We start from the raw sequence: 16,419 nt of genomic DNA on the forward strand, positions 1-16,419 counted from the left end.
AGTGAGGTGTCATGGAGATTTATTAGGCTGTGTCTGCAGCATACTTTGAAGAAGTCAAACCTTATACACCTGTTAATGAATGGAATTTTAAAATATGAATGAAAACATTTTCTCGTTTCAGAAGCCCAAGTTCTGAAGGAGTGTCCCGCAGACCCGTGACTCCTGCCGCAGTCAGCAGGTAGGATTTTACACTCACTGCATAAACTCATCCAAGAAAAATTACCTGGAACTTAACATTGTGGCAGCACCATGCCAGACAGCTTCCTGGTCAGAAATGTGTTGTTATTGCTGGATATCTTATTGTTCCTGAGAAATGAAAAAAAGTGGTTTTTCCAGTTAAAAAATCTCCAGGAGTAGTCTAGGGAGTCGGTGCTCTGGGACTGGAAGAAATACAGGGAAATTAGATTCCTGCATCATTTGATCCCTAAGGAGTAAGATGCTAGGCTTGCTTGAGTGTTTTGCTACCAGGTTGGAAGAAGTCAAGATCTCATCCCCGTGACAGGTAAGCTTCGGTGGATCCATGAGGATTTGGAGACTTTCCTGGTGAAGGTCAGTAATCAGTGTGGAAGTGTCTTTAGCCTGAAGAGGAGCTTGTGAGATGAGTTGTGCATTCTGCAGTGCATTCAAAGTTCTGGTGTGGGCAGAAAGGCATGAAAAGGATGTGTGGCCCTGTCTGAGCCCCACACCTGGGGATGACACACAGCTCAGGTTTGGCACGGGCCAGAACCGAAAGAAGCCGCTGCCAAACTTGCATTGTCTTTACTCATGCCGGACTTTCTGCAGACAAGAATAAATCCCCTCCATGACTAATCTGTGCATGACTCACCAACTGCATCACAGTGCAGACCTCGAGGAGCTGTGGGAAACCACGGTGCACTGAGGCATGTCTGAGAGGAACGCTGACCCCTCTCAGCAGCCAGCGGGGTTCACACAGAAACTCGGGGCACGAGGTGGTTTCTGCAGAGCTGGGGCACAGCGTGGTCCCCAGCCCTCCTGCTGCCCCCCTGCTCCAGCCCCGGAGGCTGCCAGCTACCATCCCATCATTGCTGCTGGTTTCCCAGCACCTCTGCCCAAAGCAGCGTTGCAGGGATTTTGAGGAAACCTCATGGAACATAGCGGTGGTGGTGGTACGGCAGGGAATGGGAGCAGGTGATGGTGAGCTCAGTCTAAAGAAAGGAAGACACCTGGCTTAGGAAACTGGGGTGTAAATGTGTTACAAAGAGATACAACAGCAATAGGAAGGGTGAATCTCCTGCAGAAGATAAAGTATGCCCCAGAAGTCATGGTGCAACAATAATATCAAGTTCATTTTAGTCACCCAAAGCAGTTTGAATTAAGCTCTTCCCTGTCCAGGCATATCTAACACAGAGCTCAGCTGTGGCTGTTTCCTATGAGGAAAACTGACAACTTGCTTCTCCATTCCCTGTTTTACTTCATAGTTATAACCAAACCCATTGTTTCTCCTAACATGTAATATTACAAAAAGGATGTTTAAAAAGTCAAGAATTTCCCTGCATGGTCTAGTTGCAGCACTGTTTTAAAGCCTGTGCTCAGGCCTTGCTACTCTCTGAGCACAAAGCAGCTGGGAGTGTTTCAGAGGGAGCTTGCTTAGCCCTGGGGGAATGGGTGAAGAGGGTGATTCTGTGACTTGTTTGCAAACCCCTGTGACTGTTTTGAGGAGAGGCTCCTGGGATTTTACACAGTCATGTACATCCCTTCTGACTCGGAAAGACGGCTTCTGTCCCGGGTTTGGCAAAAAAAAAAAAAGAAAAAAAAAAAAGGAGGGGTCCCCCTTCAAAGGCTGAGTTTTGTTGGTTTATAAATAAAATTAATAAAATGTGGCTAATGAAACCACCATTCACTACCCTCCTTGAAGTGCTCCTCTGCCCATTCCTACATTAACTTAGGAAAATAAGGCATGAACACAAATGTATCCAAGTTTGGTGTGGGCGGGCGGATGGTAATAAGAGAGCATTGGGCTCCAGAGGCACCTGGAAGTGCAGATAAGATCAGACCAGGTCAAAGAAGGAGCCTGGCAGCCACGGTCCTGCTCTGTGGAACGTGGTGAGCCGCAGCCCAGCTTGCCAGGAGCAGGTGCCACTGGCCTCCCTTCAGCTCTGCACCCTGCCAGTGAGGGGCTGGGTCCTTTCCCTGGGAGACCAGGGGCTGTAGGGGAGGGAAATCACAAACAAAAGTGAAGTGATTTCCACTTTCCTCAGTATCCTCAAGTTGCTGCGTGCTTGCTAAGCTTCAGGCTGTTTGGTTTTCTCTTTTCTGAATCTGGCAGTGTCATTTCCACCCTGGAAGCCTGTTTCACCGTGTTTCTGGCAAACCCCTTTGGTTAGACTTGTTTCACTACATCATGATCTCTTTTTATAGCCTACATCTGCCAGGAAAGCTTTGTCATTCATCGTCCTCCTCTCTGCCGTGTTCGTTTTTTAGCTGGGCCCAAAATGTGCTCGTGTTCCTGAAGTAATGCAAAGCCTCCTGGCTTGGTGGTCAGAGCAGAAGGGATAGAGGGAGCAGAGTCCTTACACCAGTGGATATAAGCAGAGTTCAGAAGTGGGGAAGAGGAGGAAAAAGAAGATCCTCAACACACACAAAATAGGCTGTTGGGACTTCCACTCCCCTTCTCAGTGACATCCCCTAAAGAGATAGCTGCCCAGGCACCTCCAGGTTTACCCATGTTCACTCCTGCTTCATTCTGGTGGAGAGGAGCTTTTCCCCAGAAGATATTCCATATTTGCAACCTTCAGGGCTGCATTTTTCCTCCCTTTCCTTGCTACTTGTCTTGTTATGGATGAGAACCGTGTTGGTGCAAGCCACTGCGTTTACACTTGGGACAGAACTGAAGCACAGCTGTATTTTGGGCACTGGATTTCTATAGCCACGGTGGAAATGTACCAGAAACGTGTAATAATACATATAAAGTTATTTAATTGCTGTTCTGCTGACAAGGTGGCAGAACTATCCACGCCAGAATTCGTGGATACTTTGTACAAGGCCAAAAAGAGGGACAAAAGTCCTTTTAACCATGGTTTTGCTACTGTCTCTTAGTTGAATCATGTTTCAGGAAAGGCTTTCTTAAAGTTGTTTGGAGAAAGTTGATTTTTCAGCAAACTTGTTTGGGGTGAATCTGGGATGGCTGGAAATGCAGGTATAAAACTGAGGTTTTGTGTAACATCTGCTCAAAGCTCCATCATGGCTGTGCTTGCTGTTCACTGAAAGAGCTGAAACAATTTTCTAGGCACAAACCATCCCCATTTCCCAGAAACTTGGGCACAGATGGACCAAGATCAGAATTTAATATGGGAGCAACAGTTATATTCCAGTTGCTTGCTAGGGATGGATTTGGATTCCTGATTTCAAGCATCCGTTTTTGACATTTTCGTAGTCATGTAACTGCCTTGAAAGCAATGAACAAATTCCCTTTGGCCTCGGTGGGCTCCAGAGGAGAAACCACACTGAGATAGTGGAAAGGCAGAGGTGGGAGCCAGATCTGTGCTCTTCACCACCAGAGTCCGTCTTGCTCCTCTGCATCTCGCTGGTACAGAGACAAATCAAAATTCAGGGACTTGTGCCACACTCTCTTCATAATGCATGTGTACAAATATTTGCATGCAGCAGAGGTTCAAAGGAGCCTGGAGATAGTATCTTAACTGTGGTGCTTTCCCACACCATTGCTGTGCTTTGCCTTTGTGAATAAAGGCAGTAGTGTCTGCAGTCAGGAGATCTCTCATATAGATTTAATCTGGCTGTTTTCCTCCCTAGGGAGCAGAGTTGAGGATAGCGAAGTTCAAGGTAGCGTGTGTTTGAGTTCTGCAAGCAGAATAGACATGGAAATTTGAAGCCTAAATTGCACATTCCAGTCTTCTTATGGAAATGGCAAACGAAGAGGAAACAGAGCCTTTGGTACTGATCATGTGCCAGTTTTTAAATACCAATAGAGACCCAGGGAGTTTATTTCTAAACATCCCATGTGTGTATGGGCACACAGGCATAGGTGCTGGTACAGATACACTCCTATGTGTGATGTTTATAAACAGTGCCCCACCCCTCTCTGCTTATAGAGCCCATTGATGACTGCTTTATTCATCTCAGGGCAGACCCATTTAAATGAAAATACGTTCCCAGTTCCCTTGCTGCTATAAATCCCGTGCTATGGGGAAGTAGCAGAGTGCTCTAGCTGTACCTCCATGGAGAAATGCCCTGTTGAGGAGAGGAGTATTACACAGGGAACAATTGACAGCCCTTCACTTCAGTGGGTACATTTCTCTGTACAGCTGCATCACCACTAATGATAAATGAGTAATGTTTGATAGCTGGCTCCGTTGCCTGACAGCTACAGTTTTGGCCAGAGGGCCACGACAGGCTTTAGACTTCTGTTCAAAATGAGTTAAACATATTAGGTATTACGAAGCCACAGAAGCCTCGAGAATGAGTGCTGAAATGAGTTATCAAGGTATGCTCCTGGGTACACAACTTGCAAAGCAGATGTCATTCTAATAATGTGTGATATAGAACATGTCTGGCCTAAACCCTGCTGGATGAAATATGAAGCCCCGTTGGTGATATTTAATACCATTTTATGAGGTGCCATCTTATAAAGACAATGCCCGCCTTATGTGGAATGCTTAAGGTATTTTGCCAAAGGCACTGGGAGGTATCTGAACTAAGTAGAATTTTTATTATTTTATAAGCCTTTACTTTGTAATATTTCTGTTTCTACATTATTGTGGTACTAGCTGCACTAACCCTTTGTCTAGTGAACTTCATGAGCGGTTTGCTGATAGATTGACTGATAGCCACAGCTGCCTGTGGATGTAAAGGCCAGCTCCTACCTAAATATATTCCTAGCAAAAAAAAAATAGAGTAAAGTAGAAAGCAGACTTCAAAAGGAAATAAAGCTTTACAGGAGGCACTCTTGGAAAAGAGGTCCTTGAAGCTATGAGATACAGAGGTTTCTGTGTTTTTTAAGGGAGTAAGGCCTGGCAAGGTTGTGAGTTTGTGTATTACAGCTGCAACATTCATTTTGTCCTGAATTCCTGTTGTAAACTTTGACTTCCTGTTGAGATTTCTGGGTCCCTTTGCCCATATCCCAAGGACAGACGTCGAGTCGCTTTAGTTTCGGGAAGATGATGAGTGTTTTCACTCTCCAGTTCTCTGTTTATTTACATATTTTCATTTAAGGCTGCTTTTGTGGAACCAAATTGCCTCCTTGTTCAGGTCTGTTGGAAAGCAGAGGCAGAGTGAGTGCAAGCAGTTATTCTGAGCAAATTAGGTATCTCCTCCCTGGGATGCAAAGCCCGTGCTGACAGCGCCGCGGAGCTAAAGACCCCAGTGGGGGTGGTACTTACATTTCAGTGATGCTGAGTCAGTGCAAATGGGCTCAGTGCTCAGAGCCCATCGCTGCTGCCAGAGGATCTGGCCCACTGCAGCAAGGGAGTCGTTTTCTTGTCTTAATCCTACATTGTTCTCTGTCTCACAGTTCTTCCAGGCTTCCATGTTTCTCTGTTTTGCCTCTCTGGAGAAAATAGTGCCCATGACCTAGAAAGCAGCCACTTCCCAGAGCACTCACCAGGGAAGGCTGATGCAGCCCAGCTTTTGCTCGGTGGCTTGATCCAGCAGGGTGTCTCTTGCAGGGCAGGCCAGGGTCCCCAGTTCTCCTCCCTCCAGGGCCTCCTGCTCAGCCGTGATCCGACTTGATGAACCTCACAGAGCCAGGTCCTTGTGACTCCTTCTGCTGATTGGTTTGTCTGAATAAACATCAGCACTAAAGAAATTACTCAGCTTGGTGTGCCAGTGACCACCGCATAGAATTTCCAGCTGGAAAGACAACCCTGAGTTAAATATGTGGTGGTTCTTGCTCTTAATCCTAATGCTCTCCTTCTGCCTCCCCGGGTAAGTGATCTCTCAATGTGTGGTAGTGCTGCCTGATGTGAGGAGGTGTTAGGTTAATTCCCTTTGATAAAACCCTACTAACTTTTTTTTGCCCTTGAAAAACTTGCTTTCCCTTCCAAATGCATCATCCTGCAAGCCCAAGGTCCACAGATATTCAGATTCATCTTCCTTTATACCATAAACATGCCAGATATATATAATCCATTTGGACACTGGCAAGTGATGACTATCAGAGGCAGAATGGGTACTGAGGGGCCCATAGTTATACAGTAACATCAGCTTGGCAGCAGCTCATCCATCGTGCTGGATGATCTGTCCATCTCCCTGCCTATGGCTTGTAGCACATAAAAGACAGAGGAAAAGTCAGACCAAATATTCTGCGTGCAATGCTCGTCTCATCTCAGCCCGGCTCTTCTAGCCTCGGTTTTAAATGCACTCGTGGACCAACTGTCTGGTCGAGATGCTGCTTTTTGAAAGAAACACGTCTTAGAAATTCCTGAAAGTCGCTGCTCAGTGTGTGACATGTCAAGTTACATCTGCTGTGTCACGAAACATCAGCGTGTTGCGAAAGACCGTAATGAAAGGTGACAAGACACGCTGTAAACAGTTTCGGTCGATGTTTTTATTTATCCCAGAGCAAATTTCATGCAATATCACGATTGCGGGGAGAATTCAGCTTCTGTTCCATCACTCAGCAAAACTTTTGCCTGTGGTGCTCTGTCGACTGACCCTGAACATTTTGGGTGTGGAGGGAGGTCGTCCTTTGAGCCGAGCGCTCTCGGGATCACCGCCCCAGCCCCAGCACATGTGGTGGTGGGGCTGTGCTAAAGGGGTCAGGAGTTCTGGGGTGGCATTTCCCCCAGCCTCAGCTGTGTCCCACCACCCACGCAGGTGCTGCAGAGGGAATTCCCCCCCTGTCTCCCGGCAGACGTGTGGCCAGGCGCGGGGCTCCCCAAAAGGAGCCGTGCGGGATAACTCGGGGTTCCCACGACGTGCCGGGGCCCTTCGTGGGGCTTTCTTTGCCTCTCAGAGAAATCTCATAAACCCGTTTGCAAATCCTCCGTTTGAGCTGTACAGGTGGCTCATGTTTATCGAGGTTTTCTACTTGGAGCTCATTTCCTTAAAATCTGTCCTTATGTTTGCTAAAATCCACACAGTCCCTGTTCCAAGCTGCGCAAGGCTTTTAGCTCCTTTTTTCCTCTCAGCATTTTTTGCCTATATTGTTGCAGGAGTCAAATGGGGAAATGCACAGAGCTGGGAGATTAAAGATGTAAATTTTATAAACAGAAATCAAAGGTCCTAAATCCTGAGCAAAGAAAAGCCTACATAAGTATGAACATTAAAAAACATACATAAATAGTACTTCAAGGCTGAATGTGTTAAATTATTCAACAGTTAAGTCATAAGTGTTCTTAAACTTAAGTATAAAAATGCCCTTGACAATATTTCATAGCTGTGCATTTCTTTAAAATATTTAGCATTCTCATTAAAGAGAATGACTTTATTTTATATATTAGTTACACTCCTGCTTGTTAATATGAAGGAATTTAGTAGCAAAGAGCATTCTTATGTATATAAGCCAAAGACAATTTACATATAAAGTTGGACGACTATTCACTTTTTATTTATTCCTGGATCATCTGCATCCACGCAGAGCTATATAGCATTTAAACAAATTTGTTCCTTAATGTGTAGTATTAATATCTCCTGCCCCAAAATATCATTTGCTAATGCCATCGCGGAGACAGGTTCATTCAAAGCTACATGGAAGTTCTTGCCTTTGAAAGACTTAATGAACCTTACATTTTTGGTATACTGCACAGTGTAATGCCTATTACATATTCATTGCCAGAATGGAAGATTTCCTTTAACTCTGAGCTTCCTGGTCTAGTTCACTGTAAAACATTGTCAAAAGTCACAAGAGACTTTCGCTGAAAATTGTGACTCTTGATAGCAGGATGTAATGGGGAGGTTTAGAATAGAAGAACCAGTGGTATATGGGCCCAGGGGGAATCGTTCTGACAGACAAATGGATGGATAATACAGTTTTTGACATAATGGGATGAAAAAGTTTATGCCAGAAAGAACTGAATTAAAGTTATTACTTTGAGGAAATTTTGAAGTTCTCAAGACCAGCAGTATTAGCTGCGTGCGTTTCATTTTACTGCATCTCTGCATAACAGGTTTTTAAACAGGGTTGGTTTTGAATAGATTTATAAGCTTACTCACAAACCTGCAATCAAAATTGTAGCTACTTTCCTGGAAGAAACCCCAGTAACATCATTTTACAGGGGGTTGTTTTGGGAGCAGGATTTTTTGATCTCTGGTTTTTGCAGGTCGTGCATCATCATTTTGCCTCTCAGCTCCCTTTTGTAACGACAGCAAAACAAAAAAGGCTATTATTCTGCATTTTCCTCTGGAATAGTAGGAGGTTGCATAGAGCTATGTTATTTTGTGTAAATTTCTTTTTCTCAGTGCTTTGTGAACTTTGGAAATTCACAGCTCTGAGATCCCCGAGTCCTGGTGAGACACAGAAATCGGCTGATACACAAACCATCGCAAATCCGAGGCCTTAGTTAATCAAGGCCACCCGAAAAAAAAAAAAAAAAAGGGGGGGGCACTGTACGTTTTTCTGCTTGTTATTTTTAGGTGATGGCAGGGCTGGGCTGCCAGTCAGACTCGTTTCTGAGGGGTGCTGTGTGCACGTGTGCACCCAAGGGTTTGACCACAGGTCTCTGGAGAGGGGACAGCGCAATAACAGCCACTGCTCCCCAAAGCCTCTGCCTGAGCTCTGTGTTTCATTTTAGCTGGCAGGGACTAAGCCAACGGCTGAAATGCAGAAATAAGAGCAGCAGAGAGAGGCCCTCATAATGGCAGAGATGAAAAATGTGTTAGCACAGAACAATGAAGTGATGGTAAATCTGAGATGTAGGCACCAGTCACCACTTGTACCATGCTGTTGTCAGAAGTGTGTTGAGATATCGGAGAGAGCAGGCTGAGAAAGGGAAGCTAATTATACCACATTATTCACTTCTGCTCATTAGGTGTAGTACAAAGGCCCTGCTTTTTATGTGTATATTAAAGTGCTGAGGACTACAGGAATAGATAACTTCATGCTTCTTTTGTCTCTCTAGTGGGTCAGTCCAGACAGAAAAATTGTATTTTCACAGACATGCAACTTTCCATCCTGCAGAATTAGGGATTTCCTCCTGCATCACCTCTAACAAATAGGAAAAGACAACTCCCCTCCCTCTTGAAACCCAGCAAGCAAAGCTCCTGTTCCCTGTGACAATTCCTCACCCACTGCCTGTTGAGGGTGTGTGGGATGGTTCCTACCTTCTCCCCTCTGCTCAGTGTAGGCACCAGTGTCCATGAAAAAGCTCTTCCTGCTTAATCCCCCTTCCCCATATAGCTCCAGGGGCAATTTGGCAGCCTCTGACCTTCTCCACTGCTGACATCCATGCCTGGGTCACACTGTCCCCTCATGCTGGCCCTGGTCCCTCTGCCATCCCGACACCACAGACACCTCTCCAGCTGAGTGTCAGTGAAATGAATTCAGCTGTTTAATAAACTTTGGGTAGCACGTATAATACATTCTGCCTTAGATGTTTTACCTGCCTCACAGTCCTTGTATTGCGCTCAGATCAGTAAATGAGCCATTAGGAAAAGATGAAGGGGAATGCAGAGGATCGGTTTATTGAAATTATTTATATATGAGAAATACCTGACTTTCAAAATTCATGGCTCTTTAATGCTCAAGTCACAGAGAACACATTAAATCTAAGAGGAGAGGAACAGGTATTGCTCTTCCACGCTGAGGTGAATGAAATCAGATTTGGGCATTGAAACCTACCCTTCTCCACAATGAAAATTGCCTTGCTCTTCTAATTATGAGCATCACAAAAGTCACTACTTCAGTGAAATACCCTGCAGCTACACAAAAGGATAGACTGGAGAAGCACACATCTACCAATAAGTGGCACTGAGCATCTACTCCATTTCTCACACAGGTTGGCATATCTCTCAGTGGTCCATCTGGTAGAATTGGATGGCATTTATCAGGAAATAATCCAATTGTGGCATGCCAAAACCTGAACATGAAAAGTACTTGTGCCTAGTGTCAATCATTCACCCTCTGACAGTTCAATAAACATCCTTTCTGTGATGGTTTTCAGGAACACTGACACCCAAAATGCTGGAAACAATGCCAGAGATGGAAATGACAATGCTTCTGTGAAACATCAAAAGGGGCCGACACAACCTGGCATGGATTTTGCCAAGTGTTGCTTAGCAATGCATCGTGCTTGTGGGCCACTGGCGTGTCAGGATTAGCTGCGAGGGGAGCAATATTCACACCTTTGCTGGGAATGCATCCTTCCCAAATAAAGCAGCACCAGGCAGGGAAGTGCAGCATCAGCAGGAGCAGGGGATGCCACAGCCACAATATCCAATTCTGGGCTTCCGAAAAGCCATCTGCTCTCCCCAGTTGTCTTCCTTGGGCGTGGAAAGACAAAGTGTCTCATCCCAGTGCAGTGCAGTCCTGCCCAGCTCGTGGGCTTGGAGGGTACGAGGAGGTCTCATGGCCTTTTTCTTTCAGAGGGGACTGAGCTTTGCTGCCAGCAGCTCGTGCAGGCAGAATTTGACATGGATTGGGTTGGCTCACAGGGTGGTGACAACATACAGGAAGAAAGATTGAACCTGGAATTAAGAGATGAATGACCAATATGACTCCCAATGAAAGGCAAAATAGGAATGGTTATTTTAACAGCAAAATTGGTGGCAGCAGTTAGAGGGTGTAAGGAGCTCTCGGTAACAAAAGAAAAAACTTGCTCACTTCCCGAATTTCCCGAGCAAGCCCCTCTCCCACAGTGCCTGGATGTGTCTCTGCAGCCACACCCACCCTGTGAGGGACCCTGAAGGGCCAAAGCAGCTTTTCCAGAAAAACGAAGCATGTGCAGTGGCCAGAGGGAAAACATATTATTTGATATTGCAGGCACCACTTTGCCACTGAGGAGGAAACTGAATCGGGGAAAGTGAAATAACTTGCCTGAAGCCACCGACAGACCTGGGAACTAAACTCTGGCCTCCTTCATGTGCCAAATCCTGGAGCAGAGGCTCACGAGGTCTAACCAAATTGCCTTTTATCTGTGTGCCTGCTAAATGGGAGTGGGAGGAACGTCTGCATATCAAATCAGGGGGTTTTGTCCGTCTCGAAATTCCAGGTTTTCAGATCCAGGAACCAACTGGCACCTGGAGCGTATAAACTGCCTTTTTGGTGTGGTGAGGACAGACCTGCAGGTCCAAACACAGACGTGCCAGCCAAGCCTGTCCAAACAGAGGCGCTGGGATCTGCTGTGAGTCCAGAGCCTCGAGGGAGGCAACTGCCTGGGGAGGCACTTGTGGGGCACTGCTTGTTTGCCACTACTCCTTTTGGCTCGGGCCAGTCTAGTCCACAGACACTAAATTCCACGGAAAAGGTGCATTCCAACAGAGTGCTCTGAACAGAAATCCTGAGGTGTGCAGATCCTTATATATACTTATGACAGTTTTCCAGGGAGCAGTGCAAGCTAACTCCATCAGTGCCTTTGAGCCTTGACTTGTTAATTGGCATTACTTCTAATTCCCAGCTATATTTTAAGGTATGAACCTAAGGAATTTTAAAGTCATTATGTGGGTGAGGGACTGATAAAAATAAATCCTTCAGGTTTGAAAGTGGCAGAGAGGGAATAAAAGGTGTTAAGAAATCCAGGAGTTTTCAGCCAATTGGTTCAAAAAAGCATCCGGGTGGACTGCAGCTCCTAGAGAAAGGTCACTGATACTACTCTGGATACCTCTTTTTATGAACTTTATGCATCACATAAAATAAATTTAAAGCAGTTTAATTTAACAGTATAATTAGTCATGGTTTTTTCATCTTGCCTATTTAACTATACATGGAACAAAGAGAAAGACACAGGGCCAAATTTGGAGCTGGCACAAATCAGCTCTGCAAATCCAGGAAGCCATTCCTGCTCATCCAGGGCTGAATACGGATGCCTGTGGCCAGATTTGTCCCTGGGGGTAACACCCCTTGTGTCTGGAGACTTGAATTTGGCTGCCAGGAATTAACTCTCCACAGAGCAGATCCTTGGGTCTCAGTGTTCAGAGCTTGAGCCAGGCGAGCTGAAACGTGGGTTGAGCGTTCAGCAGAAATGGGTTAAAAACTCAGCATAGTTTGGAACAAAACTCTTCTGTGTGCAGAGACTCCTGCACACATTTCCCTTCGCCTGAGCCAGCTTAATTCACACCCGATTTTGCTTTAAATTTCAGTGTTCATATAATCTCATGATCTCTGCAAAGAGCAGTCACATGAGTGCACCCTCCACTGGAAAAGTGTCTCTCCACTGCCTTTGATGTGGTCACACTGGTTGTGCCATTGCTCTAAGTCTGCCTTGCCCTTCAGCTCGTGCTCAGAAACCCACAGGCCTTGATGCAGGGACCTAAATCGATCCACGTTTACCAAGGTGAAGTTTCTGTGCAGATCTCCAGCTCATGAAGTCTTAGGCCAGCTAAAGCTTACACTTCCAAGTCCACTGCTATGTTGTAGTATTTGGGAGGCTTGTGATCCCGCTGCTGGCTTTCACTAATGAAACAAATTATTTTTCAAGTGTTCCAGATTCCAGCAGAAATCCGCCTCCCCTCAGTCAAGGTGTTTGCTTTGCCGTGTTCTTTTACAGGAGCATGTACTGGGGCAGGCTGGCATCTGATGCTGGCAGGCACTGGAGGGGCTTGGGAGGAGGCTGAGGTAGCTAAGCCACGTGTCACCCCAACCCCAAGGGACACGAGTCCCTTCCAAGTGGCTCTTTCCAAAGTTCCTGCAAGGTACCATTTCCCCAGCCAAAAATAACTACAACAAACAACGTGAGCACAATAAAGAAATTCAAATATATCTTAAACCACCTAATAATTAACCGTGTTCAATTAGTCTCCGGGGTTTTCTGTGCTGCTGTGTGGTCTCCCTGGAGGCACCACCAGCACCACAGCGGTGAGTTAATGAGTTCTGGTTGTGTCTTGTCCGCACGCTCAGCTGCCTCACCGAGCTCTGCCTCTGGCCTGATGCTCCTAGGAAGAACACCCACTTCACAGGACTTTCTCCCTTTTCCTGCTGGAAGCTGATGAAAGGCTGGGTCCTGCCCTGTAATGCACTTAGCATTAGGGCTGTGTGAGTTCAGGGCTCAGCAAGGTGACTGAGCTTGCCTGCTTGCAGGGGTGAGGGGTCCCCACATTTGTCACACAAAGCCCGGGTCTCTCTTTAGACAAGGTAGTTTCAAGAGCGTGGCTTAATTCTCTCTTTGGGGAGGTCTGTCGACATCAGTGCTTCCTGCCAGATCTGGCCTAAGTTACTCCCGTTTCTTCTGCAATTCAGTGTCACCAGACCATCAGGCCTTTTAACACATCTTTCTCTTACCTTTAATTCATGTTTCATTTAGCTTTTGCACAGTAAGACACTCTTCCCAAAGTTTTTTGAAGCTTGGCTTCTATTTTTTATCCCTCGTGTCTTCATGTTCAGCCAGCACCTTCAGTGCAGACCCTGTGTCTCTACAAGAAATTGCATTTTCCTGTGAAATGCTGCACAATCCCAATGGCACTGCAAGAGAACCCCAAAGTGAATCATGAGCATGAAGGACAGGGACCCTGTGGACATATCAACACACTGGGCATTAGCCCAGCTTCCAAGTGCACCTCTCTCTTAGGTAATGGAAAATGTTCTCTTATTTCCCATATATGCAAACACCTGTATGACAGGATGAGGCCTGCATCAGCTCCTTCATCCCTGCTCTGCTGGGAGCTTCCATCTTTAACTTTTCCACTTCCTTTTTGTACCTGGGCTATTTTTTTTCCTCAATACCACTGGGGTTGGCCCCACGCTGACTTGTGCACCATTGCTGGACTCATAGCCACAAACTCTCCTTTTCTTCTCAAGGATGAGTCTATCCATAGCCAGAGGCACCAGCAGTGGTGCCAGGAGGGCCAGAGCCAGCACTGTTGCTCCTGCTGCCAGCATTTTGCTTCCCCCACACTCCACATCCCCTCTCCTATGTCGTTTCCCACATTGGACACTTTAATGCACCATTTTCTGCAGCCTCCCAATTCCACTCCTCATGCTGTCCTGGCTGGGGGCTGTTTTCTTGCAGTACTTTACATGAAGCTTCTCACAGTGCTGCTTTCCAGGAATTCTGTTCTGGACATGATGAATTCCTCTGTGTGGCAAATTTTAATTGTTTTATCAAGGATTTTTTTTTTTTTTTCCATGAGTTTTCCAATCTCTTTCCCTGGTGTTTTGCCTCAAATCCCAGCCATAATATGATCCTTCTAATAAAGGATTCCAACCTGACAGTTGTAAGATTGGCACTGCAATCACACGTTACAAAATCTGGAGTTTGCACCGTTTTATCTTTTTCCATGGAAAAATAAGACACTGGCATATGGCATCTTTCAAGAGAGTGGAGGCTGAGAGTGGGAGGCCAAGAAAGTTGAGGGTAAGAGATTTGGAGGCGAGTAATGGGAGCTGAAAGAAGAGATGCCAAAAGTGGGAAGCCCAAAGAATGGAGGCTGAAGGACACCATAATCTGTTCCCTGGCCATGCTCTTGCTGTTTGTGTCCCTACATTTCCTCAGTTTCCCACTCGGTGGCTGCGCTTGTGTGTGATCCCCCACGCCTGAGGTGAGGGCAGGAGCTGCCTCAGCCCTCTCACTGCAGCTCCAGACTCCAGGCAGCCCCCTTGGCTCCCAGAGGATCATAACCCCTGAGTTGTGTCTAATCAGGCAGCATCTGAGATTAATTGTGAGGGCTTTCCTCAACCCACCCACAGAGATAAATGCAGAGGAGCCAATTTGGTAATTGCCTTGAATCCTGGTGTGCTTCTGAGTTGTTCTCAGGCCAGGATAAGGCTGGGTGAGGGAATATTTGCAGAGACATGAATGGAGCACTTACTGTGGCCCCAGCTCATAAAGATACCGGGGTGTCTTTCATGGGGCAGAGCCAGGGAATCATAGGTGAGCACCATGATGTTATAAATAAGAAAGAGGAATCCCCTGCTGTGGCATTGCTTAGACTCCCCCTTGCTTTCAAACAGCTCTGGAGCCTGATCTTGGGGTTTCCTACATCTCTCTTGAACCAGAAAGAAGGAGGCAACCATTTTGACCATCCCTATTGAACTGGCTGTAGCTCAGAAGTGATATCATGGTAAGGACTCAGGTGATAATGCCATCACCCAAAGGTGATGTGCTCCTGTTTTTGGGTGGCCTACAGCTTTGCCAGGGTGGTACAGCACACATTTTGCTGTGTCATCCAAGATGTTGGGGTGTAAAGATGAATAAAGGATGGGGTGGGAGCAGATTGGTGCTTTACTGTCTGTGGGTAGGTGGAGAAGGGAAAAGCAGCCTTGGCACCTGTTAGTGGCCATTAAAAACTCCCATGTTCTGCTAATCTGTGCTCGTAAAAAGGCCATCTGCTAATGCTCAAAGGTCATTAAGTTACCAGCCCTGTTTACTCCTCGCTGGCTGCTGGGCCAAGCCTTTCTCAGAAAAGAAGGCTTAAATGGTTATTCTGGTGGCGCCTGCTCATGCTGCCTGGTGGTTAAGGGTCTGTCAGTATTTTCATTAGAAACCCAGACTTTCAGGGCTTTTTCAACTTGGCCATTAAAGCGTTTGTTTCTCGCTGCCTGGCTGCACTTTGGAGAGGGGAGTTTTGTGCTGGACTGGTTTGTGAGGACACTGCTTGTTGTCTGTGTTTTCCCTACAAGAAACAAAGGAAAAGCATAGAAAACTGAAGCCCACATTGCAGCTCTAGGGGCTGTGCTGGGTGTTGGTTTTGGGGTTGCAGAATGCAGCAGTGTGGTGTGCCCATATAAATGGCACTGTCCCCAAACTGGCAGCATTTGTGTCTCACATGGTCCCAGCACTACGGGTGGCTTAGGGAAGAAGTTGAGGCCTGGACTGTGACTTGCCTTGATTTCGTAGGTTTTAGTCAAACCTTTAAGGTTAGGTTAACATAGTTTTCTTGTGGTTAAATGAAACTATCAAAAACTTTGATAATTCTTTTTTTTTTTCCTTCTGAGACTTCTCAGCGATAAAATAAGATGTAGCTGCTCAAGTTTTTATCCTTCATTTCTGATAATGATGGTGTCTGTCTCATAAAAACCTGCCTTTTATCTTCCCCAATTAGCTGAGTTGCTGCACCCTTGTGCTGGGAAGTTCTGAGTGCACAGTCAAAGCACCCCCTCCCCAGCTCCATGGGGCCAAGCTGTCCACAGCACCCACCCTCCCATCAGCACCAGTTTAATCTTTTGCTTTCTGCATAGCATAAAGAAGAAACCTGGGTCAATGAATAATGAAAGCTCATTCAAAACCTGGACTCTTAGAGTTTGGTCTCTGCTGCCTTTTATTTTAAGTGGAACTTCTTTCACAAATCTGTTAAATTTTTTTTTTCCTGGTTAATGCATTCAGGCTTTCCCTTGTGGGTTTCATGAGGTTTTTT

At 46.0% G+C, this 16,419-nt stretch overlaps 1 long non-coding RNA gene across 1 annotated transcript in view; it reads left to right on the top strand.

Moving 5' to 3' along the window:
- The window catches only part of LOC148224148 (uncharacterized), a 122,715-nt gene that overhangs the window by 79,688 nt on the left and 26,608 nt on the right, over positions 1-16,419 (top strand). Inside the window, exon 2 of the long non-coding RNA XR_015802831.1 lies at positions 122-178. This is a non-coding gene — a long non-coding RNA (uncharacterized LOC148224148). The remainder of the gene's footprint in view (positions 1-121; positions 179-16,419) is intronic.

This window comes from Sturnus vulgaris, chromosome 3 (assembly GCF_052056855.1).
Source record: "Sturnus vulgaris isolate bStuVul1 chromosome 3, bStuVul1.hap1, whole genome shotgun sequence".
Classification (NCBI taxonomy): Eukaryota; Metazoa; Chordata; class Aves; order Passeriformes; family Sturnidae; genus Sturnus; species Sturnus vulgaris.